This window comes from Lutra lutra, chromosome 7, assembly GCF_902655055.1.
Source record: "Lutra lutra chromosome 7, mLutLut1.2, whole genome shotgun sequence".
NCBI lineage: Eukaryota > Metazoa > Chordata > Mammalia > Carnivora > Mustelidae > Lutra > Lutra lutra.
Window position 1 is genome coordinate 46,489,057 of NC_062284.1, and position 27,862 is coordinate 46,516,918.

At 39.7% G+C, this 27,862-nt stretch overlaps 1 pseudogene; it reads left to right on the forward strand.

Moving 5' to 3' along the window:
• The first annotated feature begins 8,013 nt into the window (after positions 1 to 8,013).
• On the forward strand, positions 8,014 to 8,616 carry LOC125104350 (60S ribosomal protein L12-like; annotated as a pseudogene).
• Positions 8,617 to 27,862: the final 19,246 nt, after the last annotated feature.

Here is a 27,862-nt window from a genome sequence, read left to right on the forward strand (position 1 = left end):
CATCTGTGCTAATTCTATGTTTAACTTTATAAAAAACTGCCGAACTGTCTTCTAGAGTATCTGTACCATTAGGCTTCAGTCACCAGCAATGTGAGAGTGTTTGAGAGAATGTGATTGCTTCTTGTTCTCACCATCTCTTGGTATTGTCAGATTGTTTTATTTTAGCTATTCTAACAGGTGTGTAGTAGGATCTAATTGTGGTTTTGATTTATATTTCAGTAATGAATTATATTTCAGTAATGACTAATGTTGAACAACTTTTCATAGCTTATTTGCCATCCATGATACTTCTTTGGTGAGATACATAGTAAAATCAGGTTGTTTGTTTTCTTATTGTTGGATTTTGAGAATTCTTTATATATGTATATTCTGGACACAAGTCATTTGACAAATGTCATTTGCAAATATTTTCTCCCTGTGTATGACTAGTCTTTTCATTCTCTCAACAGTCTTTTCATTCTCCTAACAACAAATTTGCGTTTAAATCTGTGTTTTGAAACAGATTGGTCCCAGAAAATTCTCTGCTACTGTCTCTTCAGATATTTCCTCTGTACCATTTTCTTGTTCTTCTCCTTCCAGAACTCCAATCAGTTTGATGTATGTTAAAGAATATCTTACTTTATTTTACATATCTATTAACTGCTTTCATGTTTCCTTTTTCCTTCTCTCTCTTTTTAAAAAAGATTTTACTTATTTATCTGAGAGAGAGCACACAAGAGAGTGAGCATGAGCAGGGGGAAAGGCAGGGGGAGAGGCAGAGAAGCAGATTCCTTGCTGAGCAGGAAACCCAACATGAGGCCCAGTCCTAAGACCCTGAGATCATGACCTGAGCTGAAGGCAGACGCTTAACTAACTGAGCCATCCAGGCACCCCTTCCTTGTCTCTTTTTAGTGTATGCTGGATAATTTCTGTTGCCATATCTTTCTGTTCTTAACTTTCTCTTCATTCGTGTCTAATTGCTGTTAAACCTATCCACTGAGTTATTGATTTCCATTACTATGTTTTTCATTTCTAGAATTTTTTTTTAAATCTGCTAGACTATTTTCTGTTGTTTCTTGTTTTGAATAAGTGTTTTCCATTTTATATTTTTAAAAGAAATAAAACAGTTATTTCACTTTCTGTGGTTGATAATTCAAATATCTGAAATCTGTGGGAGTTTTCTGTTGTTTCTATTGGATATTGTTTCTGCTGGATTTCACTCATATAACTTATTTTTGGGGGGTTTTTAATGTTTGTGAGCTGTTCATTTTCCTTAGAAAATAACTTGTGATTTATTGAGATACTATCCTCTAAAAACGATTTGCATTTGTTGTTCCATGCATGTGGGGCCTACTCAACTTATAATAATGGACTGGGGATTTTGAGATCTATCTTGATTGTAGATTATCATGAAATTACAGTCTTCCAGCAAGAGAATTTTTTGGCCCTCAGTTTGGCTTAGTTCAACAGGAATTTTCCTTGCAGTCATCCGAGGATGAATGGGTATATAGGTTTTTCACCCACACCTAAAGTGTCCCAAGATTTATTATAGAATTATTTCATTTTATTCTACTTATTTTATTTTATTTTTTTAAGTAGGCTCCACACCCAGCCTGGAGCCTAATGTGGGGCTTGAACTCACAACTGTGAGATCAAGACCTGAGCTGAAATCAAGAGTCAGATGCTCAACTGACTGAGCCACCCAGGCACCACATGATTATTGTATTATAGGATGACTTATTTATAGGATTCTCCAAGCCTTAGGCTTTATCTTCTGTCCTAGCTCCCCCTACCCAAAACAAAGCTGAAGTTCACCAGCTTGAGCAAATACAAGTTTGGACAAAAACAACTTCAAGGCCGTAGAACTGAGCAATTACAGTGACATAATTTAGGTGAATAGAAAATAAATGGTGCCTCCTGGTGTTATATACCTGAACCATGTTGTCAGTTACCTGTCCGGGTTCCTACTTTACTCCCTTTGAGCTGATAATTCCTTGGTTTCTAGTTTATGCTTCAGTGCTTTGAAGAGGTTTAGGATTTTTTAAAAATTTAAATATTTTCAGTGGAAAGGGCAGTCTGAATGTCTAGCCTGTCATATACCTAGAAATAGCATTCTCAGAACTCAACTTTGTATACCCTATAATTTATAAAATTATCTATAGCCTAATTTGTTCAAATAAAAATTACCTTTTTTCTTTTTATCTGGCACCAATGCTTTCATAGGAACAGTTCAGTGGAATTAGAAAGAATCCATAGTCATTGGTTCGTAACTATATTCCCCCATGAATTTTACTAACATATGTACTGGATTTACATTGAAATACCAAAATAGCACAAAGGTTTAATAGTGACCACAATTTTTTTAATGTTTCTCAGAAAATGAGTACATTAAACCAGAATCATGTGTGTTCATTGCATAGAAAGTATTGTGTCTCCATAGTTACATTAAACATAACAAGTACAAAGGGGAAATGTCTTTTGGTGGTTGATAAGCTAAAAGGAAGTGAGTCTTGTTGTACTACAATATTAGGAATGTTTTTAAACTTTAGTTCAAGAATGGAAGGTTTCAGATTCTTCTGTATTACCCCTTGCTCAAAAATAAGTTAAGGTAGTTATGGAAAAACCACATGTAGAGTCAATGCTAAGAGTTGGTGTAGGGATTTCATGTAGAAAACATGATACAGAGATCATTTTCCATGGTTTATTTAATTCTCTCAGTTATTTATGGTATTTTCTCTGAGGTATAACTTGAAAAGTTCCAGAAATTAAAGAGAAAGGAAGTTGAACACTACATCAAGAACTAATGAGGTACTATATGTTGGCTAACTGAACAGAATAAAAAAATAAATTAAAAAAATAGAGAAAGGAAAGCTATCTTAGCCCAATGTTAGCCCTACTCCCCACTTGGAAAATATTATTTTATTTTTTTAAAGATTTTATCCATTTATTTGACAGAGATCACAAGTAGGCAGAGAGGCAGGCAGAGAGAGAGGAGGAAGCAGGCCCCCCACTGAGCAGGGAGCCCAATTCGGGGCTTGATCCCAGGACCGTGGGATCACGACCTGAGCCGAAGGCAGAGGCTTTAACCCACTGAGTCACCCAGGCACCCTGGAAAACATTATTTTATAAAACATTCTAAATCAGCCTTGGAGACGACAATATCCATTTGTTCATTGAACCAATTAATTCATTAATTAATTTCCATTAATTGATTAATGGAAATCTATAATGGGTTGTTGTAAGGAAAGTATACATTAGCTGAATGTTGCCTTGATCAAGGTATAGAAAGAACATTAAAGAAGGAAGATCCCTGGGATTCAGTCCCCATCCTGGTTCTCCTTAGTGCTATGGCTTTGGGTAATCCTCAACCACCTTGGGCCCCAAATTTCTTCATCACTTGCTATAGTGTTGGGTCAAACTGCGTTACCACTCCCCGTACATGCTGCATGATTTCCCAATTCAATGTCTTTGTTCTTATAGTTATCTATCTAAAATGCTTTCCTCCACCACTGCATGACTAAGTCAACCTAGCCATGGCATCCTACTTCTTAATAATCCTTCTAGTAGGGGCGCCTGGGTGGCTCAGTGGGTTAAGCTGCTGCCTTCAGCTCAGGTCATGATCCCAGGTCCTGGGTTCGAGCCCTGCATCGGGCTTTCTGCTCAGCAGGGAGCCTGCTTCCTCCTCTCTCTCTGTCTGCCTCTCTGCCTACTTGTGATTTCTCTCTGTCAAATAAATAAATAAAATCTTAAAAAAAAAAAAAGACTCCTCCAAGTCTTTAAAAAAAAAAAAATAATAATCCTTCTAGTAACAATATTCCCCTGCCAAGCTTCCTTGACACCAGAGGTTACCTTTTCCCCTGATCTCACACAGCACTTTTTTTTCTTTAAACTCAATGGTATCATTTAATGTTTTATAGATTATATTATGATTTCTTATGTAGATATCCACACTACTCTGCTTCTCTTCAAGGGTGGAGTCTCATAAGGGTAGGACCCCATGCCTGCTATATTTTTGTACTCCCCCCATAATATCTAGAAAAATATCCTGAAGATTATATGTGTTCAGTAAACATCTGCTGAATCTCAAAATAGGGAATAATAATGCTTTTCTTGTCAATGAGAGAGGTCTGGGTTAGATGATAGCTTCAGGCAAGTTCCAGTTTTTAGACCAATGATTATGGAACACTAATGAAGAATGCTGGATATGGATAAGTATTTATCTATTATGAGGAGAAGGAAAGAGAATACTTGGGTGGATCAGAGCCCATTTAAAAGCTGAGATGAAGACGAAGTTAATGGTGCAAAAGTAGGTGACAAGAGCAGTATAGATCATTCTAGTCATTTTTAAAAAGTTCATTTCTCCACTGCCTTTTTTCTTTCTTTAAAGACTACAAATACCTGTGCACAGATGGCATATTATATACCCAATTTTGAGAGACTACCTGTGGACTTGAGCCAGAAAGTGAATTGCAATTTTAGAATTTAAAATTTAGAATGTAGTTAACAATTTCAGAGACATAATGTGGAATGAAAGAAAGGAGACACAAGACAGTCTATACTATATGATTCCATTAGTATGAAGTCCAAAAACATTTGGTTTTGTACTTCAAAACGAATTTCTGGTGATAGAAGTTAAAATAGTGGCTACCTTGGAGGGTGTATGTACGTTACACCCCAATTTTTTAAAAATGCAGTTAACAATTCTGATTGTGCCACATATCACTGATGGGCAGTTGAAGGCTAGATCCAAGCTATGCTGTGTGTTTCCTGGAAGAATGAAGCACACTTTTAAAATTACAGTTTTCTCTGCAAACCTGTGACCAGATGGCTCTCATAAATAATGCATCAAAATATGGTTAGAACTATAAGAATTCGTGACGTGTGATGAAACGAAAGCAACCAATGATCATATGGTTTACTCATTTTGACTTTCATTGTGATTTTCTGGGAGAGCCGGGATCACCAATAAATTGTCCTTCCATAAGAATGGAGTAAGTACTGTAGGAGGACACTGGCGAGCTGTGTGAAGCCTTAAATAAGTCACAGGCTCTCTGGGGATCAGCTGCTTCTTCTGTTAACGGAAAAATATTTTATCTGTTCAAAGACAGAGGACAGGATCAATTGATCTCTGAAGACTCGTTCCCCTCTCAGAATCTTTGGTTTATGGAAGTTGGAACTATAAAGAACAACCCTGGGTCAAGCTTTCACACTATTAGAAATAGGATAGGAAAGTAAGTCGCTTTAAAAATCTGTAATAAGAGGCAACAAAAAATGTAGGTGGAATTGGAGTTCTGCCAAGTAGTAAGATATCCAGGCAGAAAACATCTTTTCAGATGCAGCCAGCTACCTGAAACCATTTGCTGTTGTTCCCTGGGGATTTCCCTAGCCTTTGGCATAGGGTTTAACTTAATAATGCTAAAAGAAAGAAAAAGACAGAGAGAAGGAAAGAGAAAGGGAGACAAGGGAACATTTTCAGACTTCCACTGAAGAAAGCATTCCATGGTGTATTTCCTTTGTGGGTTCATATTTGCAGAGGAAAAAAAAAATCCATTGCAGAAAATGGTATTTCATAAAATATATGAGCAGAGAAGGAGCACTTATCTAAGTTTGGCTTAAATAAAATCTCACAACTAGGAGGAACTGCATGGCATCATCTTTCTTACAGTACTAGTAGTTTTTTTTTTTTTTTTTTTTTTTAAAGAGACAATGGAGACCCAGGGAAGCTAAATGACGTGTGTAAGTTCACTCCGCTGGGAGGAGCACAGAGCCTTCTCGGGCTTCCAGCCTGTTTTATAATCTTCTGCTGCACTAGGCTGCCCCCTGTGGTTCCCTTCAGACGACTTGAAGTTTAAAGAAGAAGCAGGGAGGACTTCCACCGTCCTTTGTTTTAATAGCAACTGAATAAATGGGAAGCTGATTTAACTGCGAGTCGGAGGACTCTAGCCCTTTTACTTGTTAGCTGGCTTGGGAAATCATTGAACTTCTTTGAGCCTCAACTTCCTCATCTAAAGTAACAACTCACAGGGTCCCTGCAGCAGAGGACAATTGAAGCAACCTATGAGAAAGTGCAACGTGGTTATTAAAATGGAGAAGTTCTTATCTACAGAGCAAATTAAGGAATTAGTGATTACAAAACAATAGTAACTGATAAGAATGCCCCGGGCAAACGGGCAAACGCTGTTAACAGCATTCTTATAAAAGTCAGTGACCCTCTAACGGAAATGTCCTTTGTTTATTTATCAAAAGAAGTCCAGTGTAATCAGTTTTCCCAAGTCTCCAAGGACCTTTCCCTAATATGTAGATGCTGGTTGTAAAAAGAACCCTTCTGTGAGTATACATATCTCTATTCTCCTCTACATTTTGTATTACCTTTTTCAATTTGTGAGCCCAAGATGGTGAAAATGGTGCCCTATTGTTATTTTAATTTTCATTTTCCTGATTATTAACAAGGCTTGGCATCTTTTCATCATATTGGAAGCATAAATTGATAAAGCTTGTTGGAAGGCTGCTAGACGGTCCCTACTAAAAACTGAAGTGCCTATTCCTTTCAAACACAAAATACCATTTTTCAGTTGCTCCCTTAGAGAAATGATGCTCAGATGTATGCAGACAGAGGCATGCGCAAAGTGGTCACCACAGCATTGTCTGAAATAACAGAACGAAAAACAACCTAAATAACCATCAACAGGTGAAGTGGTCAAACTACATAATATCCAAACCAGAGAACACTGTGTAACCATTGGAAATGAAGGAAGTAGAGCTTCAACATGAAGAAAAAAGCAAGTTGCAGAATAAGATGTACAATATAAACACTATTTACTGAAAAAATGAAAATAAAACATATATTTCTATATATATATATGTATGCATGTAAACAATAAGCAAATGTTTTAAGAATTACGTAGGAAACCAAAAACAGGTTACCTAAGGGAAAGAGACCAAGTGAGCAGGTGGCCAAGGGAAACTTTCCTATTCTTTGTGTATACATATATATAGTTTTAAAATGATACAGAGCACTAAACAATAAAATTTAAAGGAGAGAACATTATTATTTCAGTATAAGGGACAACTTTTATGTTATAGAAATTTCTTGGATTTTCCAGAGTTGTAAGGTAAGAAGAGTCCTAAACTAAACTAAACTAAAGCTGAAATAATATGATACCTGCCATTCAAGTGAAGAATAAAACGTGTAGTCAAAAATCAAAATCATCGGGGCGCCTGGGTGGCTCAGTGGGTTAAGCCTCTGCCTTCAGCTCAGGTCATGATCTCAGGGTCCTGGGATATAGCCACGCATCTCATCTCATTGGGCTTTCCGCTCAGCAGGGAGCCTGCTTCCCCTCTGCCTGCCTCTCTGCCTCCTTGTGATCTTTGTCTGTCAAATAAATAAATAAAATCTTAAAAAAAAAATCAAAATCATCCATCTGGATATTTGATATTATGTAGAAATTGACTGATTTTTCTTTCACTTTTTGTCCAGATAGCAAATAGATTCAGAATGAGGTTCACCCTTCATGCCATTGGTTTTAATTTACTTCAATAGTTGCTGCATCCATCATCAATATTTTAAATTGACCAGAGTCCATTTCAGTGAGGTCAACTCTCCTTTTCAGCATTGATTTTTTTTTTCTCTCTGATCACAAATGTATCATATGCTTGTTGTGAACAGGAATAAAAAGTTGGAAGTTTTGAAGAAAAGATAATATAACCCCATCATCAAAAAGAAATTTTTTTTTTGAAGTGTTTTTTCTGGGGTGCCTGGGTGGCTCAGTGGGTTAGGCATCTGCCTTCAGCTCGGTCATGATCTCAGGGTCCTAGGATCAAGCCCCACATCGGGCTCCCTGCTCAGTGGGAGTCTGTTTCTCCCTCTCCCTGCAGCTCCCCCTGCTTGTACTCTCTCTCTCTGTCAAAATAAATAAATAAATAAATAAAATCTTTTTTAAAAAATAAGAAAAATAAAGTGTGTTTTTCCACTTTTGGCTTTCAGCTAGAGGAGGCAAAAGTATAACTGTCTTCAACCATCTGATAGCCGCCACCTCCACCATGCCGCCCAAGTTCGTCCCCAGTGAGATCAAAGTCGTGTACCTGAGGCACCCATGGCAAAGTTGGTGCCACGTCCCTGAGGAGTAAAGATCGGCCCACTGAGTTGGTCTCTGAAAAAGACTGGTGATGACATCACCAAAGCGACCTGTGACTGGTTGGGTCTAAGGATTACAGTGAAACTGATCATTCAGAATAGACAGGCCCAGATTAAAGTGGTACCTTCTGCCCTGATTATCGAAGCCCTCAAGGAACCACCAAGAGACAGAAAGAAGCAGAAAAACATGAAGCACAGTGGAAATATGACTTTTGATCAGATTGTCAATATTGCCCGACAGATGCGGCAGTGATCTGTAGCCAGAGAACAATCTGGAACCGTTAAAGAGATCCTGGGGACTGCCCACGTGAGGGCTGCAATGTGGATGGCTGCCACCCTCATGACATCATAGATGACATCAATAGTCATGCAATGGAATGCCCAGCTAGTTAACTGCAAAGGAAAGTATTTCAATAAAGGATCATTTGACAACCAAAAAAATTGCTTTCCCTTTGCATATAGGTGTTCAAGGATTTGAGTTAATATCATGCCTACAGTTTTGTACCCCCTTTTTCAATTAACATTTTATGATAAGCGTTTCTGCATTCATCACAGATTCTTCAAACATGTTTACAATGGCACAGTGATATTCCAAATTGTGGGTACACTATAATTTATATATCTCTTCTCCATTATAGGAGAAAATATCTCCATTATTTTCACTATTATACTTAATTCTATGAAGAACATCCTTGCATACAATTTTTTTCCTCCCATCTTTGATTATGTCCCTAGGATATATGCCTAGAAATGGGATTATAGCATTGTGCTGGTTGTTTTCCATTCCTACCCCCCCCCCCCCACTCCCTTCTCTGCCTTTCTTTCTACTGCTCTCTGTGTTTATAGATAGCATCTCCAGGCTTCCTTGCCTTTAGGATTCAGTCAGTGGGTGGCACCAAGAGGAGATCAGAGGGCAAGAAAAGAGAGAAGTAAGGATAATCCTCCTCATTCTCTCCCTACTTTTGGGGCGGTGACTGCATGCCCCTCCCCACCTCCAGACCAACCCCCTTCCTTGGTGGTCCCCCCTCCACTGTTCTAGCTCTTACCACTGGATTCTATTCCAAGATTATTTTTTCCCTCGATCCTTTAGCTCTAGGAATGGTAACAGCTTCCCACTATTGCTTTTGTTTAGGTGCCTCGACATCCTTTGTTTACTCCTTTAACTTGGCCTGTCTGTCTCTAAGTAGTCTTTTTATTAAAGTCTCTTCCTTTGAACCATCCTGGTGAAACCCCTTTCCTCTTGGGATCCTGACAGACACAGGGTAAAAGAATATCAACTTCTGAAATGCATTCTTGGTAGATATTGCCAAATTGCATGGCAGAAAGGTTATACCCATCTCCACTCCCATTGGAAGAGTGTGAAACCCTGATGAGATGAGCTCTTTAAGTTGCAGTCGATTTTTGAAGGCATTCAGTTTCCTATTTGTTTTCTGGTGCCTTTTTCTCTCTGATGTCACTCAGAGGCAAAGCGTGCTGCCATAGCCATTGAAAGAAAAGTCATGCACGACAAAGGCGAAAATACTGGGATAAACACTCGTATATCATTTACAAATTTGAAATTCCCAGTGCCGGAAGAGACCCTGGATTTTATTGCGAAAACAATTTCTTTGACACCAATGAATAGGGAAGAAGACACCTGCCTTGGCACATAGTATGATGTGGTTTGGGGGTGTCAGTTCACCTGCAGATGACAGCTAAACTCTAGCCCAGGAAACCGGTGGAGATAATAGTGCTGCAGCCTGTAGGTCTCAGTATCCACTTTGCAGAAGAATTCCTACTTCATCTTACTAGTCCTGGCTTTTTTAGGAGAGCAGTTTGTAGATACGTGGCTTATAAGAAAGAGAATCCACAGAGACATCTTCTTTCATTCCTTCTTCTCAAATGAGAGGCGACTACACAGTGGGCATTTTATACAGTGGTTGCTAGCACAGGGCTGAGATTTTAGCCAAGGGAGCTGGATATTTTCTGTAGCTGACTCCTGACACAGGAAGAAACATTGTGTTTTCCATTTTCTTGCAAAATAATGAGACACCTAGTGGGCACAACACAAAAATGCCCTTATGGGAGATGGTAAATTCAGTCAGTACTCATGTAAATGATATCCAATAAGTGCCTTAATGCTTAATTCTACAAAAATATTCTTATTAGACAAATACCCAGAGCCAGGAATCAGACCAACTATTCATGCATATTGGATAACCAAGATAGATTATTACCATATGTTTTTCTAGCACTCAATAATTATCAAAGTCCTTTAAACATAAAGTTTCTTCCCACGACACTCAGCGTAACAGTCTCCCCTACTAGGCTGTTGGCTCCCCAAAGGCAGGGGTCACACTTTCCAGAACCAACTCACTGTCTAATGTGTAGAGAAGAGGTGCTTGGTAAAGATTTGATGAACTGAATTCATCTGGTTCGCTATGAACCATACACTATAATCCTTCACTTTTGCCCATGTCCAAGCAGACTGTAGGTAAACCCCCTTGCTCTCATAAATGCCCACTGGCCTTCCCCTCTCATATGAGTTAGCAGCATTTATTCCATTGCTAGAGACCCTTAGTGGAAAGTCACAGAGTGTAAAGCAGGGGTGGTCAATCCATGCCCCAAGTAAGACTCCAGTGGAGGCCTTCCTCAAAGGATTTTCCACGTTAGATTACCTGGTATTGAACTCCATTTTCATCCCATCCTGGGGCTTGTGCATTTCCATCCTCAAAGAGCCCATATTTGATCAACTACCTGGAGTATAGATGGAGTAATTTGATGCAAGCAAATCCCAAGGTGTTCCTGGTTAGGCTTTGTCTTTGGAAAGTACCTTACTGAAAAGTCCTCACCATACATCACCTGAAAGGGGAACAAATCCTGTGAGATTATCTGGGTCAAGGTTTCTAAAACCCAGGTTTATGGATCCTTGGAGTTTTCACTGATGAATTTTCAGGGTCTAGAAGTTAGCTGTGAATATCTTCAATTTTAGATGTCCTTCTATGACCATTCAAAGTTAACATAAATGCTTTCTGGACCATGTGGCTAGCTACCTCATAAGTGAATCTGGACACAGGGATTCACTGTCCCACAGAAAGTATTTATCTTGGTACCTAGTAGTCAACTAAAATAATATCATATAACTTTTTATTGAGATATAATTGACATACCATAAAATTAATCCTTTTACACTGTGCAATTCACTGGTTTTTAAGATATTCACAGATTATACAATGACCATCATTATTTAATTCCAGAACATTTTCATTACCCCCCCCCCCAAAATCCCTATTCCCATTAGCAGTCCTTACCTATTTCCCTCTCCCTCCAGCCTCTGACAATTACTAACTCACTTTCTGTCTCTTTGGATTTGCCTCTTCTGGACATTGCACATAAATGGAATGGCCTCTTGTGTCTGTCCTCTTTCATTTAGGACATTTTCAAGATTCATCTGCTGTGATATATATCAACACTTTGTTCCTTTGCAAGATGGAACATTTTTTCATTGTATCCCCTTGCTTATCCATTCATCAGGTGATGGACATTTGATTTCGTTCCCACTTCCTAGCCATTATGAACAACGCTGCTTTGAGAAACTTTTCATTCTAAGTTAAAAAATTCAGGTCTGTTAAGTCTTCAGATACATTGTTGGGGTCTGTGACAGCTCAAATTTGAGAAGTACTGACCCAAGCTGACTCCACAGTCGACTATAGAAAGAAACTGGTCAGGTGACATTCACAGAGTTAATGGAAGCTTCTCTTCTACGGCCAGCTTCATAGTGCCAGCTTGCTGTCTTTTTTACCTAGAAGAACCTTCCTAGGTTCTCTCATGGCGAGAACCACCATTAGCAGCGTGGTTAACACTTAACTAATAACACCGGTGACTGTTGATCCAACCCAGATGTTGGACAGCTTTTAATTCTCCCAACTCCTGGCCTGAATACTGGTAATATTTCCTCAGGCGAAAAGCCAGCAAAAAGAATCACCTGGCCAAACATCTCCATTCGGCCTGCTTTTCTTAGAGTGGCCTCCCAGGGGAGCTCTCTAGATAAACAAAGCTTGGTGACCCAGTTTGAAGGCCTGGGAAATTATCATGTGAGTCACTGGGACGACAGAACAAAGTGCCAGGCCCCTGAGAAACTCTAAGCACAGGCTTCCAATATCATTTGTGCCCCAATAGGGAAGGACCCAGAATCTCAGGAAGGCCTGCCACTTTTCACCGAGCCTCTTCTCTAAGTGGCTTCCAAGCTCCTTGGCCCTGTGTGTGGTACCCCAGAGGCTGAATCCTGTTTTCCTCACAGCGGGCTTGGCCAACAGCAGTTCACAGAGTGGCCCCTCAGCTGTAGGAAACCAAAACAATCCTGGATACTTAGAAGAAGACATATAGTGTAGTTTGGAGCAAGGCCACCATTCTTTCTGGGAAGGAGGCGTTGAAGCTGCTACAAAAGTTTCAAATTAAAGACGAAGAGTTCAGAGCCCGTACTTTAATATAATGCTCATATGAGGTAAGCCAGGCCTTGCAAAACAGTACCTCTGAATCACCTGAGTATTTTATAATGTTCTGAAGATTTTACTCCTAAATTACACAAAGAGCTGGAGAAACATGGGCAGAAAAGCTGTGCAGGTCAAACTTGTTACATTTAGATGGAAATTTGGTGTCCTCGATGGGTGTGATGTCAGAATGAATGCCAAAAGTTGTATGGGTCCTCAAAGAACTCCTATAGGCATATAGGACTCCTGAGGAAGGATAAGTACTAGAGTAGGGGTTTCTAAATATCCAGCATGAGGACAAAGGAGGAGGTATTCATAGGACCAAATGAGGAGAGGGTCACCCATGGTCTCTTCCTTTTTCTTTTTTTCTCATTTCTTTTTCTTCTTCTTTTCTTCTTTAAAGCCACACCTGATTCCACCACTTATTCTAGAGCGTTCGTCATCAGGAGGATGTTGTTTTAACACATAATCCGATCCAGGATTATAAATTCATGCCTGGTGGGTGTTTGAAGAGAGTGAGTGACTCCGAAATTCCTCCCACTATGGGAATGGCACATGAAGTCTCTCTCCTTCGTGGATTTGCAGGATCCGCTTGGGCCCGGAAGAACTAGAAGAGAATTCCATCACGCGTTTTTAGCGTCTTTAGCCTTAGTACTCTTGTCCCCTCACTTCATTTCTTGATTTATCCCTTTATCTTTTCTGCTTCTGTCTACTTCTGACAGATCTGGCAAAAATACAGCAGACTTGGAGAACCAGGCTGTTCACTTCCCACCCTGGTGCTGTTGCCGCAGATGGCTTCCCAGCTGCTGCCTCCTGGACTCGGGGAGAGTGTCGGCATCAGTCTTTGTCAGCACAATCATGGTGTCTGTCCTGTGGGCTGGGTGCCCTGCAGAGCCAGGGGGTCAACCCCAGGCCCACCCTCCTGGGACTCAGTGGAGTGCTCAAGGGGAATTAGAGAGAATATTCAGAATTAGACAATAAAGATGAAAGACGAGCAAAATCAAGTAAAAGTGTTTCATTTGTCTCACAGTAGCTTCCCGATGCATGACAGTGAAGTGTCAGCAGCACTGTCCATTAGAACTTCCTGGGATGATGGAGATGTTCTGCATCTGCGCCATCCAATATGGTGAGGACACATGGCTATTGAGCAAATGAAAGGTGGCTAGTGAGAAATTGAAGTTTTTATTTCGTTTCATTTTGATTAACTTAAATTTAAATGGCCACATGCACGGGGCGCCTGGGTGGCTCAGTTGGTTAAGTGGCTGCCTTTGGCTCAGGTCATGATTCTAGGGTCCTGGAATTGAGCCCCGCATCGGGCTCCCTGCTCAGCAGAGAGCCTACTTCTCTTTCTCCCTCTGCCTGCTGCTCTGCTTACTTGTGCTCTCTATCTCTCTGTCAAATAAATAAATAAACATCTTTAATAAAATAAATAAATAAATAGCCACATGCGACCAGTGGCTGCTATACTGGAGACACTAGCGTTTCAAAAATAGCGGAGAGAAGTAGGAGATCAGGCATTGGTGTTTGAGTCCTGGTTTCTAATCCCACCTCCTCAATGTTATTAGTTTGTAACACAAGGAAAGATATTTAACCTCTCTGTACCTTTTTTTACACCGTAAGATGAGGCCACTAGTGTCTACCTTATGGTGTTGTTATGATAGGTAAGGGGGATGCGAGTTTGGGTAGAAGGAAGGAATCATTGACTGGTATACTCAATCAACAAAACCCGCCACAAGTATCTGGGAGAGGTGAGGATGTGTAACCTTTTCCCAAACCAGAGACCCCTAGATTACCAACTGCGTTGCTAAGTTGTGGCAGTGGCATTAAGAGCTCATATTCACAACTCCTTTTACTTTTTTGATGTTTTCTTTCTTTCTTTTTTTTTAAAAGATTTTATTTATTTATTTGACAGAAAGAGATCACAAGTAGGCAGAGAGGCAGGCAGAGAGAGAGAGAGAGGAGGAAGCAGGCTCCCTGCCAAGCAGAGAGCCTGATGTGAGACTCAATCCCAGGACCCTGAGATCATGACCTCAGCCGAAGGCAGAGGCTTAACCCACTGATCCACCCAGGTACCCTTTTTTGATGTTTTCATTGGGATCTTACACTTTTATTCTGAGCAGCAGGTAAGGCAAAGACTATTCAGTTTTGCAGATAAGAAAAGAGAGACGAAGAAAGAAAGACCTACTTGCTCCAAAATGTTACACCCAGGACATAATACAGGAGACAGTAGTCTCCCCATGGGTCAGGGGCCAATGCTCACTCTGTCCCAGACTGCAGGAAAGTCCTCAAACCTGCCTTTGGTACAAAGAAGCCCTTCTCAATTCTGTCCGTTCCCCTCTCCAGTCAGCCAGCGATGTGATATCTGTCCTGGCATTGACTGATTCACAAAAATGGGTAACCAAACTCTCTGGAAGGCAGCAACTATAATCTTTGCCAAATGACAGTGAAGAAATGCTTTTGTTCTGCTGTCTCATTGTTTCTCTGACCAGGGCTGTCAACGCTGGCTTACTCAGACACCGAGAGCATTTCTGCAGTTCTGGATCTCCATCCAAACTTTGCACGTCCATTTGCCTATATCCTCATGCCTACAATTATTTAAGTGCTTTCTTCTAATTCCTGCAAATAAGAGCTCTGCCATCTGAGAAAAGATTAGGAAAAACAGAACCATAGAACTAAAACCGAGGAAAAGAACCACTTCCCATCTTGTCATGCGCAACCACACCCCCTGTTGACCAAGGCAGGCCAGTTTAAAACTACCAAAAAAAAAAAAAAAAAAAAAAAAAAAAATCTTTAAAGCTTTATTGAGGCAGAATTCATGTACCATAAAGTGTGCTATTTAAACTGTACAACTTGATGAGTTTAAACATGTATATGCCCATGAAGGCATCATAGTCAGGATAATGAACATTTAGGTTAAGTGCGCCCAGATCAAAAGTATATGATAAAAGCAGTACCACCGTCTTAAAAATAGTGGCGCTGGCCCCTGCAGGGCCATCTTTATTTCAGTGGCTATCATCATTGGAGAGGCAGCTCGCCATCTGATCTCCATGTGGGTCTGATCTCTGTGTGGGTTTTCCTGTCCCCTCCCTCGCCACCAGTTACAACATTCATCATTCTGTGTTAAGGCCAGCTCCTTTCCTGGTGCTCTGGTTTTCATTCCCTTCCTCTTTTCCAGACACTCCCACTATGAGCATCCCCCTTCTCTGCTGAATCAACTACTTCTTATCAGCAAGCTCCTTTTCAATCTTAAAACAAACAAAACACAATAAACCAAATCAAATCCCTCTTCCTGATTCCCCATTTCTCCCTTCAGTTACTTACTGCTCTGTCTCCGGCCTTCTCAGCAGGGCCAAACTTTCATAAATAGTTGCCCAAATTCACTCTCTCCACTTCCTTTCTTCTCCTTCTCTCTTAAAACCCCCCACCCACCACCCTCCTCACCACACACACAGAAGCTGTTCTTGACCAGGTCACTCACTACCGCCCTGTTGCTGCATCCAGGAAACCCTTCTCAGTCCTTATCGTGCTATGACACTGCTGACCACACGAGCCTTCACGAAATAGCTTGGCTGTTTATTTTCTTGGGTTTTTTGGGGGTTTTTTGTTGATTTGTTTGTTTGTTTTGTTTTTACAAAAGTGATGCTTTTTTTTAAAAAATAGAAGCGGTAGGAAGCTCTTTCTAGGCTCACCCTGTTTCTCTGCGGCCCATAGCCACCTGTGCAGCTGTTCGAAACGCGAAGCAGCCTCAGAAAGTACCCTAACTGGGGAAAATTCCTTACTTGCCCTACTGTAGAAACCAAAAAATTTCTATAAGCCAAAACATCCCACACAAACAGATAGAGAAGGGCCTGCGTTCAGTAACTTTTCAACCCTAATCCTAACAGTTGCTTTAAATACCCAGGCACCCCACTCTCCTCTGTGCCGTTAACTTTTTTTTTTAAACGATTTTATTTATTTATTTGACACAGAGAGAGACAGATCACAAGTAGGCAGAGAGAGAGAGGGAGAAGCAGGCTCCCTGCTGAGCAGAGAACCCGATATAGGACTCGATCCCAGGACCCTGAGATCATGACCTGAGCCGAAGGCAGAGGCTTAACTCACTGGGCCACCCAGGCGCCCTTGTGCTGTTAACTTTTAAAATAGTCATTGTTTTGTGGCGTCTGGTTGGGCTCGGTTGTTTGGTTAGGCGTCAGACTCTTAATTTTGGCCCAGGTCGTGATCTCAGGGTCAGGAGATGGAACCCCACTCCATGCTCAGCAGGGAGTTTACTCTCTCCCTCTGCCTCTACCCCTGTTCTTGCTCTCTCTCTCTCCAAAATAAATAAATAAATCTTTAATAAGTAAATTAATTAATAAATACTTGCCCTAGAGGGATGCCTGGGTGGCTCAGTCGGTTAAGCATCTGCCTTCGGCTCAGGTCATGATCCCAGGGTCCTGGGATTGAGTCCCGCACCGGCTTCTTGCTCAGTGGGGAGCCTGCTTCTCCCTCTGCCTGCTGCTCCCCCTGCTTGTGCTTGTGTTCTCTCTCTTTCTCTGGCAAATAAATAAAATGAATAAAAATAAAATAAATAAATAAATACTTGCCCTAGAGGTGATTTGGTAGCTGGGTCGACATGACAAGTCCCTACTGATCTCTCCAGGCAGGAAGCCTGTCTAGGGCATGGCTTTCCTGATAGCAATCTGTTGTTTTCCCCTTCCTAAAACTTATCGTTGAGAATGATAGGAATGAAGCATTTAGGCATCTGGGGTCTTGTGAGGCTGAGCCAATGGCTTTAAAGGTTTACAGTTTTTTAGATGCATACACAAAAATGGGAGTTCTCATGACTGATGTTTTTACCCAAGATAAACTATAAAGCATGACATAAAAATCATCCCCAAATCCCATCACCTAGAACAACAGCCATAGTAATTCCTTAGCTATCTCTAAAGTTTCACATACACGGGGTTATAATTCACTGATTATTCTGTAATTGCTATTTCCACTCAGAATTTGCAATGGATAGATTTCCAAGTCAAAAACTACAGACTAACACCATGGTTACTAATGCTTGCCAATCATTCAGGATATTTATAAACCATGATTTACTCAACCAGTCTTCTACTGTTAGACATTTAGTTTGTTTGCATTTTTTGATGACATAAAGTACACAATGATCAACATCCTGTGCTCAGATTTTTGCTTTTGTGCAATTTTCTCCTCAGGCTAATTTCTAGAAGTGGACCAGCTCAGTACAATGGTGCGTACGTTTTACATTTTGATACAATAAGTCTAAATTCCTTCCAGAAACGTTATACCAATTTATTTTCTCACAAACATTGGATTTAAGAACATCCTTGCCCCACTCTCAGCAACATCGGGTTTTATCAATTTCTGGTTTTAGATGTGGCTTTTGTGTACTGATTTTTTGGGGGGATAGATCAGTTTGAGTATTTCTCTCTCAGTTAATCTCATTCATATGTATTAGTTATTATGTAAAGATTTAGTCCTGTCATCTTATTTTGTTTTATATTTTTATGCTTCCTAGGCATATATATATTTTTTTCTTTCTGGTAATTTTGCAGGTATTTTGCCTGCTTTTTGTTCTATAGATGGGCATTTGTGACTTTCATTATGTACTTTCTCAAACAGTTGAGTATTTATAGCTCTCTGATAATAGCTAACATTTATTGTACAGTTACTGTGCCCTCATAATAACCCTGTGAGGTCCTGTTTTCTTTCCTCCCTCCAACTTGTTCATATCTCCAGACCTGGGATATCTAATCTGAGTGTTCTGTGGACTCTAGAATTCCTTTGGAAAGAAAAATCATACCCTGGTTGGGTCAGAGCTCAAATCATTCCCCCTACCCAATTGGCCCGTGATGATTATTTCTGTTTAGAGCAATAGGATGCCCCTCTCACTTCTACTCCCACAGTCAACAGTATCCCAAGGGCATTATTTTTTGACCAATGCAAGCTGCTCTGGTATAGACAGCACTTTCACATGGGTAATCTCACTGGGCCCTCACAGCAAGCCTGTAAAAAATTCCTAATCTCCCACATTAGCAGAAGAGTGCATGTGATTTGTCTTTGTGATTGTACTCTGGTGCACTCAGCTACTGTCCTCTGACTCTCCTTTGGTAGCCACATTAAAAAAATAGAATAAAACAATCAAAACCCTGATATTCCAGAACACCAAGTTAATTCGTCTGGCCTTTGCCAAAGAATATACTTGTATTTGGATGCTATTTAAGTCTTATCTCTCTGTTGAAAGAAGTTAGGTTTCTGGAAAAATGCTTGAAGTGTGTAGAAGCCCATCCATCTCTGTAGATTAACATTTTCTTTTTTTTTTTTTTTTAAAGATTTTATTTATTTATTTGACAGACAGAGATCACAAGCAGGCAGAGAGGCAGGCAGAGAGAGAGAGAGGAGGAAGCAGGCTCCCTGCGGAGCAGAGAGCCCGATGTGGGGCTCGATCCCAGGACCCTGGGATCATGACCTGAGCCGAAGGCAGAGGCCTTAACCCACTGAGCCACCCAGGCGCCCCTGTAGATTAACATTTTCTAAAAGGGGTTGTTTTTCAGGATGTTAATAGGATGTTTTCAGGATGTTAATAGGTATTACATGAAAAATGAGTATGAAAAATGAATGATGGAAACCACAAAGCTGCTCGTGGAAACTACTTGAAGAATTGCCTCTAATAGGCTAGTATGTGCCATGAATCTACAGGACGAAGATATCATATGCAAACTGATTTGATCTCTACTAATGCCTAATAGGTACTAGTGTTCTGTGAAACACAATTTGGTAAACACTGACGGGTGGGAAGCGTTTTCTATCAAAAAATTCAACAAATGGGGCACCTGGGTGGCTCAGTGGGTTAAGCCGCTGCCTTCAGCTCAGGTCATGATCTCGGGGTCCTGGGATCGAGTCCCGCATCGGGCTCTCTGCTCGGCAGGGAGCCTGCTTCTCTCTCTCTCTCTCTCTCTCTCTCTCTGCCTGCCTCTCTGTCTACTTGTGATCTCTCTCTGTCAAATAAACAAATAAAATCTTAAAAAAAAAATTCAACAAATTATAAAAAAGAAGGAAATACTACCATTTGTGAAAATATGAATGGACCGTGAGGGCATTATGCTAAGTGAAACAAGTCAGGCAGAGAAAGACAAATACTGTACGATCTCACTTATATGTGGAATCTAAAAAAACCTTGAATTTGTACATACAGAAAACATTGGCAGCAAAAATATATAATGCTTTTATCAAGCATCCCCTACATGTTTGAAAGAAGTAGAAGGCATAGGCCCTCGAGTAACTGGGAAGTCAAATGCAAATTAAAACAATGGGCACCGGGGCGCCTGGGTGGCTCAGTGGGTTAAGCCGCTGCTTTCGGTTCAGGTCATGATCTCAGGGTCCTGGGATCGAGTCCCACGTCGGGCTCTCTGCTCAGCAGGGAGCCTGCTTCCTCCTCTCTCTCTGCCTGCCTCTCTGCCTGCTTGTGATCTCTGTCTGTCAAATAAATAAATAAATAATTAAAAAAAAAAAAACAACAATGGGCACCAACTTCAAATAGTGAAAATCCTACGTGGTTGTATTTTGCTTTGGTGTGTAATTTGGTAAATAAGTGCAGGTATCAATAAAAATGAAAGTTAGATTTTCCAAAGAGAAGGCCTGGTGCGAAAGAGACTCCAACATATGTGTAAATTCAAACAAACCTACATGAACAGAGGTGAAGTTTATTGGACTGAAAAGCTTTCTAAGAAAAGCAGCTCTCACATTCCTTTATTCCTTTCTAAACACTAATTGCTCAATTAAAATTTTAAGGCAAATAGTTTTTCCCTTTAAGGAGCTAACATTAGTGATGTTTTAGACTAACATCAATGCTAAACAAATATGCAAGTTTTCTCTGAATTATGTTTTTCTCTTTCCATCTCTTTTCTCCTGGAAAGCTCCTAGCTCATCTCTCCGGCTTTCAGTTTGAACATTATTTATTTTAAAAAAAGATTTTTTTAACACACAATGTTACATCGTTTCAAGTGTAAAACATAGTGATTGGACAACTCTGTATGTTATACTATGCTTACAAGTATAGCTACCATCTGTCACCATGCAATGCTGTTATAATACCATTGATTATATTCCCTATACTGCACCTTTCATCCCTATGACTTATTCATTCCATAACTGGAAGCTTATACCTCCTACTCCCCTTCACCCATTTTGCCCATCCTCACCACCCTGTCCTCTGACAACCCCCATTTTGTCCTCTGTATTGTTGGGTCTGTTTCTGGTTTTTGTTTGCTCATTTGTTTTGTTTTTTAGATTTCACATGGAAATGAAATCATACAGCATTTGTCTTTCTTTGACTTATTTCACTTAGCATAATACCCTTTAGGTCCATCCATTTTGTCACAAATGGCAAGATCTCAGTTATCTAATGTCTGAGTAATATCCCTCTGTGTGTGTGTGAGGAGGGGTGTGTGTGGGTGTGTACCACATCTTCTTTATCCGTCCATCTATCAATGGATGCTTGGGCTGCTTTCATATCTTGGCTATTGTAAATGATGTTGCAATAAACATAGGGGTGCGTGTATCTTTTTCAATTAGTGTTTTTGTTTTCTTTGGGTAAATACCCAGTAGTGGAATTACTGGATTGTATGGTATTTCTATTTTTCGTTTTTTGAGGAAACTCCATAGTATTTCCCACATTGGTTGCACCAATTTATATTCCCATCCACAATGTAAGAAGGTTTCCTTTTCTCCACATCCTAACCAACAATTGTTCTTTCTTGTTTTTCTGAGATTAGCCATTCTGACAGGTTTAAGGTGGTATCTCATTGTGGATTTGATTTGTATTTGCCTGATGATTGGTAATTGAACATCTTTTCATGTGTCTGTTTGCTATCTGTCTGTCTTCTTTGGAAAAATTTCTACTTAGGTCCTCTGTCCACTTTTCCCCATTGGTTTATTTGTTGATTTTTTCTGTGTTGTATAAGTTCTTAATATACTTTTGATACTAATTGCTTATTGAAATTTTTAAAAGATCTTATTTGTTTATTTGACGAAGAGAGAGAGATCACAAGTAGGGAGGGGGGTTGGAAAGTAGGCTCCCTGCCAAGCAAACAGCCCTGCAGCTCGATCCCAGGAATCTGAGATCATGACCTGAGCCGAAGGCAGAGGCTTAACCTACTGAGCCACCCAGGCACCCCTGCCTTTTCATTTTCTTGGTAGTTTCCCTTGCTGTGTAAAGGCTTTTTATTTTGAGGTAGCCCCAATAGTTTATTTTTGCTTTTGTTTCCCCTTGCTTGAGAAGACATATCCATAAATATGCTGCTAAGGCTGATGTCTGAGAGATTACAGTCTATGTTTTCTTCTAGGAGTTTTATGGTTTCAGGTCTCACATTTAGGTCTTTAATTTATTCTGAATTTATTTTTGCATATGGTGTAAGAAAGTAGTCCAGTTTTATTCTTTTGCATGCAGCTGACCAGTTTCCCCAGCATCATTTATTGAAGAGACTTTCTTTTCTCCATCATATATTGCCCTTGTCATTGATGCATTGACCACACGAGTTTGGGTTTATTCTGGGCTCTCTATCCTATTCTGTTGATCTATGTGTCCGTTTTTGTGCCAATATTATACTGCTTTGATTATTATAACTTTGTTTTTTTTTTTAATTTTATGTATTTATTTGACAAAGAGAGACACAGTGAGAGAGGGAACACAAGCAGAGGGAGTGGAAGAGGGAAAAGCAGTCTTCCTGCTGAGCCGGGAGCCCTGCTCGGGGCTCGATCCCAGCACCTGGGATCATGACCTGAGCTGAAGGCAGCCACTTAACCACTAAGCCACCCAGGTGCCCCGATTATTATAGCTTTGTAGTATAGTTTGAAATTAGGAAGCATGATACCTCTGTTTTGTGTTCTTTCTCAAGATTGCTTTGGCTATTCAGGGTCTTCTCTGCTTCCATACAAATTTTAGAATTATTTGTTCTAGTTCTTTAAAAAATACTTATTGGTATTTTGATTGGGATTGCACTGAGAAAAGACATCCTTGGCTTTTTCCTGATCTTAGAGGAAAAGCTTTTAGCTCTTTTCCATTGAGTATGATGTTAACTGTGGGTTTTTCATTTATGGCCTTTAAAATGTTGATATATTTTCCCTCTAAACCCATCTTGTTAGGAGTTTTTATCTTGAACAAATGTTGAATCTGGTCAAATGCTTTTTCTACATCTATTGAGATGATCATATTGTTTTTATCCTTTATTTCATTAACATAATGTATCATGTTTGATTTGTGGATATTGAAACATCCTTGCCTATCGTTGGAATAAATCCACTTGATCGTGATGAATGATCCTTTTTTTTTTTTAAAGATTTTATTTATTTATTTGACAGACAGAGGTCACAAGTAGGCAGAGAGTCAGGCAGAGAGAGAGAGAAGGGGAAGCAGGCTCCCCGCTGCCCAGAGAGCCCGAAGCGGGGCTCGATCCCAGAACCCCGGGACCATGACCTGAGCTGAAGGCAGAGGCTTTAACCCGCTGAGCCACCCAGGTGCCCCATGAATGATCCTTTTAATGTACTGTTGAACTTGTCTTACTAATATGGGGTGGAAAACTTTTGCATCTAATTTCACTGGAAATATTGGCCTATAGTATTCTTTTTTTGTAGTGTCTTTGTCTGGTTTTGGTATCGAGGTGATGCTGGCCTCATAGAATGAGCTTGCAAGCGTTCCTTCCTTTTTACTGTTTTGGAATAGTTTGAGAAGAACATGTGTTAACTCTTCTTTAAATGTTTCATGGAATTCACCTATGAAGCCATCTCGTCTTCGACTTTATTTTGTTGGGAGTTTTTTGTTTGCTGATTCAATTTTGTTACTAGTAACTGGTCTATTCAGATTTTCTATTTCTTTCTGATTCAGTTTTAGGAGATTGTATGTTTTTAGGAATTTATCCATTTCTTCTAGGTTGTCAAGTTTGTTGGCATATAGTTTCTCATAATAGTCCCTTACAATTCTTTGTATTTCTGTGGTTTAGGTGGTTATTTCTCCTCTTTCATTTCTGATTTTACTTGTGTAAGTCCTCTCCCTTTTTTTCTTGATGAATCTGGCTAAAGTTTTATCAGTTTTATTTATCATTTCAAAGACTTAGCTCTTGGTTTTATTGATCTTTTCTATTGTTTTTTAGTCTCTAAATCATTTATTTCTGTTCTGATCGTTATTATTTCTTTCCTTCTAGTAACTTCAGACTTTATTTGTTCTTTTTGTTCTAGTTCTTTTAGGTGTAAGGTTAAACTGTTCTTTGATTTTTTTTTGTTTGCTTCTTGAGGTAGGCCTGTATTGCTATAAATTTCTTGCTTAGAATTGCTTTTGCTTTTACTGTGTTGCAAATATTTTGGACCATTGTGTTTTTATTTTCATTTGTTTCAAGGGTGTTTTTTTTTTCTCTTTTAAATTCTTAGTTGACCCATTAATTGTTTAGCAGCATATTTTTTAGCCTCGATATTTTTGAATTTTTTCCCAGTTTTTTTCTTGTAATTAATTTCTTATTTCTTACTGTTGTGGTCAGAAAAGAGGCATCATATGGTTTCAATTTTCGTAAATTTATTGATACTTGTTTTGTGGCTTAACATGTGATTTATTCTGGAGAATGTTCCATAATGCACTTGGAAAGAATGCATATTCTGCTGTTTCTGGATGGAATATTCTGTATATATCTGTTAAATCCATCTAGTCTAATTGTCATTCAAAGCCACTGTTTTTCTTATTAATTTCCTTTCTGGATGATTTATCCATATATGTAAGTGGGGGGTTTAAAGTCCCCTATTTATTTATTTATTTATTTAAAGATGTTTTTGTTTATTTGAAAGAGAGAGAGTGCAGGTGGGGCAGGAGCAGAGGGAGAAGGAGAGGGGAGACAGACTCCCCACTGAGATCTGAACCCATCGTGAGGCTCGATCTCATGACCTGAAGCCAAAACCAAGAGTTGATTGCTTAACTGACTGAGCCACCCAGGTTCCCCTAAAGTCCTCTATTTTTAATGTGTTACTGACAATTTCTCTCTTTCTCTCTGTTGCTTTATGTTTTTAGGCATTCCAATTTGGGTGCATAGATACTTAAAATTGCTATATACTCTTTTTGAATCATCCATTTATCATTGTGTAAGCCTTTCTTTGTTTCTTTCTTTAGTCTTTGTTTAAAAATCTGTTTGTCCGATGGGCACCTGGGTGGCTCAATCAATTGAGAGTCTGATTCTTGGTTTTAGCTCAGGTCGTGATCTCAGAGTCATGAGATCCAGCCCCACATGGGGCTCTGGGCTCAGCTCAGAGTCTGCTTGGATTCTCTCCCTCTCCCTCCCCTTCTGCCCTCACACCACTCTTGCACGCATGCACTCTCTCTCTCTCTCTCTAATAAATACCTAAATAAAATGTTTAAACTAGTTATAAAAAATCCATTTGCCTGATATAAGTATTGCTATCTGCTTTTTTTTTTCTATCCCTTCACTTTTAGCTTGTGTGCGTCTTTAGGTCTGAGGTGTGTCTCTTGTAGGCAGTGTATAGATGGGTCTTGTTTTTCTTCATCCATTCTCACTCTGTCTTCTCTCTCTCTCTCTCTCTCTTTTTCTGTGTGTGTGTGTGTGTGTGTGTATATATATATATATATTTTTTTTTTTTTTTTCTTGAGAGAGAGAGAGACAGAGAGGGAGGGGGAGGAGCAGAGGGACAGGGACAAGCTGACTCGACACTGAGCATTGAGCCTGAGGTGGTGTGTCAGGTTTAACTAACTGAGCCACCCATGTGCCTCTTGACCATTTACATTTAAAGTAATTCTCATTATGTATTTATTGCCATTTTGTTAATTATTTTCCTGTTATTTTTGTAGTTCTATTCTGTTCCTTTATCCCTCTTTCCTTGTGATTGATGAGTTTCTTTAGTTTATGTTTGGCTTCCTTTATCTTTATTTATTTTTTTTATGTATCTACTACAGATGTTGGTTTGTGGTTACTGTGAGGTTCACATATAGCAGTATCCTAAGTATATAGCAGTTTATGAAGTTGATCGTTACTGAAAATTAAAGACTTTCTAAACGAATTTCAGTTTTACTCCTCCCCTGCACATTTTATGTATATGTTGTCATTTTTTACATCTTTTTATTTTGTGAGTCCCCTTAACTAATTATTTAGATATAATTGATTTCAGTACTTTTGTCTTTTAACCTTCCTACTAGCTTTATAGGTAATTGTTTTACTATATTTACTGTATGTCTACTTTTACTTGTGAAATTTTTACTTTCATAATTTTTTTTAAGATTTTTTTAAATTTATTTGTCAGAGAGAGAGGGAGAGAGAGCAAGCACAGGCAGACAGAATGGCAGGCAGAGGCAGAGGGAGAAGCAGGCTCCTGCTGAGCAAGGAGCCTGATGCGGGACTCGATCCCAGGACTCTGGAATCATGACCTGAGCCGAAGGCAGCTGCTTAACCAACTGAGCCACCCAGGCGTCCCCATAATTTTTTTTTTTAAATTATGGCCTTTTCCATTAAAAGAAGTCCTTTAACATTTCTCATATATTTGGTGGTGATGAACTCCTTTAACTTTTGTTTGTCTGGGAAACTTTTTATTTCTCCTTCAAATCTCAGTAATAACCTTGCTAGGTAGAGTATTCTTTTTTTTTTTTTTTTAAGATTTTATTTATTTATTTGACAGACAGAGATCACAAGCAGGCAGAGAGGCAGGCAGAGAGAGAGGAGGAAGCAGGCTCCTTGCTGAGCAGAGAGCCCGATGTGGGGCTCGATCCCAGGACCCTGAGATCATGACCTGAGCCGAAGGCAGCGGCTTAACCCACTGAGCCACCCAGGCGCCCCGCTAGGTAGAGTATTCTTAATTGTAGGATTTTTCCTTTCAGCACTTTGAATAATGTCACTCTTCTGGCCTACAAAGTTTTTGCTGAAAAATCAGCTGATAACCTTATGGGTTTTTCTCTTGCATGTAACTAGTTGCTTCTCTCTTGCTGCTTGTAAATTTCTGTCTTTATCTTTAATCTTTGACATTTTAGTTATTATGTGTCTTGGTGTGGACCTCCTTGGGTTCATCTTTTTTGGGCCTTTCTGTGCTTGCTGGACCTGGATGTCTGTTTCCTTCTCAGATTAGGGAAGTTTTCACTGTTATTTCTTCAAATAAGTTTTGTGCTCCTGTCTCTCTCCCTTCTCCTTCTGGGACCCCTATAATGTGGATGTTACATGCTTGATATTGTTTCAGAGATCCCTTAACCTATCCTTATTTTTAAAAATTCTTTTTTTTGCTGTTCTGCTTGGGTGTTCTCCATTACCTTTTTTTCCCCAGATTGCTGATTCATTTTTCTGTATCCTCTAAACTGCTGTTGATTCCCTCGAGTGTATTTTTCATTTCAGTTACTGCATTCTCCAACTCCAATTGGTTCTTAATATTTTCTCTTTGTTGAAGTTCGCATCAAGTTTACCCCCTCTTCTCTCCAATTTAATGAGCATCTTTATGACTATTACTTTAAACCCTTTATTAGGTAAATGTCTTATTTCTATTTCATTTAGTTCTTTTTCTGAGGTTTTGTCTTGTTTTTTTCATTTGGAGCATATTTCTCTGTCTCCTTATTTTGTTTGACTTCTTGTGTTTGTTTCTATGAATTAGATGGAACAGCTACTTCTAAAGTTAATGGGATGGCCTTGTGTAGGGACATTTCCTGTGCAGACTGTGTGTGCCTGGCAGCTTTCATTGGCTGACTGGAGTTGTAGCTGGAATGGTCTGGTGGTCCTGGGGCCACACTGGACCAGCTGGTTGGGATGGCTGGAGCTGCAGTGGGCAGGGACTGGATGTTCCTTGCCACTCAGCACAGGTGGATGCTGGCAGGACAATTGGAGATGAGGCAGGTGTGGGCTGGGAGGTCCTGGGGTACCCCATGCAGTGGGTGCCTTGACAAGTTGTCTGGAGCTGAAGTGGTGTGTTACTAGAGTGTTCTGGGGGTGCTCTGTGCCTCTGTCACCTGGTAAGATGACTGGAACTGCAGTGAGCACCATCCAAGGAAAACCCATTGATTATTAATGAAAGAAAACAAGTTCAGGTGTATTAGGTATGAAGCAATTCTTTGGAAGGAACTAGAAATAGAGAATTTGGGGGGAGAAATAGAAAACATTTTGTTCACTTTCTTTCAAAATAAAAGACAAAGATCATAAAACTATTCAAGTAAGGAGGCAAATCAGTTTTTACTGGGCACTACTCTATGTTAACTATTTCACATACTTTATCTCAAGTAATCCTGGCAAGAACTCTCTGATAGACATCATGT